This window comes from Falco punctatus (genome assembly GCF_963210335.1).
Source record: "Falco punctatus genome assembly, contig: scaffold_63, whole genome shotgun sequence".
Lineage (NCBI taxonomy): Eukaryota > Metazoa > Chordata > Aves > Falconiformes > Falconidae > Falco > Falco punctatus.
In genome coordinates, this window is record NW_027660083.1 from 35,582 (window position 1) to 36,789 (window position 1,208).

Below are 1,208 nucleotides of genomic sequence, written 5' to 3' on the forward strand. Positions count from 1 at the left end.
ATTACATTTCGCTAGATAGCAGCAGCGCTCCACCAACCGGGCGGCTGCAGTACCCAATTACATTTCGCTAGATGGCAGCAGCGCTCCACCAAAAGGGCGGCTGCAGTACCCAAATATATTTCGCTAGACGGCAGCAGCGCTCCACCAAAAGGGCGGCTGCAGTACCCAAGTATATTTCGCTAGATGGCAGCAGCGCTCCACCAACCGGGCGGCTGCAGTACCCAATTACATTTCGCTAGATGGCAGCAGCGCTCCATCAACCGGGCGGCTGCAGTACCCAAATATATTTCGCTAGATGGCAGCAGCGCTCCACCAACAGCGCCGGCTGCAGTACCCAAGTATATTTCGCTAGATGGCAGCAGCGCTCACCCAACCGGGCCGCCTGCAGTACCCAAGTATATTTCGCTAGATGGCAGCAGCGCTCCACCAAAAGGGCGGCTGCAGTACCCAATTACATTTCGCTAGATGGCAGCAGCGCTCCACCAAAAGGGCGGCTGCAGTACCCAATTACATTTCGCTAGATGGCAGCAGCGCTCCACCAAAAGGGCGGCTGCAGTACCCAACTACATTTCGCTAGATGGCAGCAGCGCTCCACCAACAGGGCCGGCTGCAGTACCCAATTATATTTCGCTAGATGGCAGCAGCGCTCCACCAACAGGGCCGGCTGCAGTACCCAAATATATTTCGCTAGATGGCAGCAGCGCTCCACAAACCGGGCGGCTGCAGTACCCAAATATATTTCGCTAGATGGCAGCAGCGCTCCACCAACAGCGCCGGCTGCAGTACCCAAATATATTTCGCTAGATGGCAGCAGCGCTCCACCAACAGGGCCGGCTGCAGTACCCAAGTATATTTCGCTAGATGGCAGCAGCGCTCCACCAACAGGGCCGGCTGCAGTACCCAAGTATATTTCGCTAGATGGCAGCAGCGCTCCACCAAAAGGGCGGCTGCAGTACCCAATTACATTTCGCTAGATGGCAGCAGCGCTCCACCAAAAGGGCGGCTGCAGTACCCAATTACATTTCGCTAGATGGCAGCAGCGCTCCACCAAAAGGGCGGCTGCAGTACCCAACTACATTTCGCTAGATGGCAGCAGCGCTCCACCAACAGGGCCGGCTGCAGTACCCAATTATATTTCGCTAGATGGCAGCAGCGCTCCACCAAAAGGGCCGGCTGCAGTACCCAAATATATTTCGCTAGATGGCAGC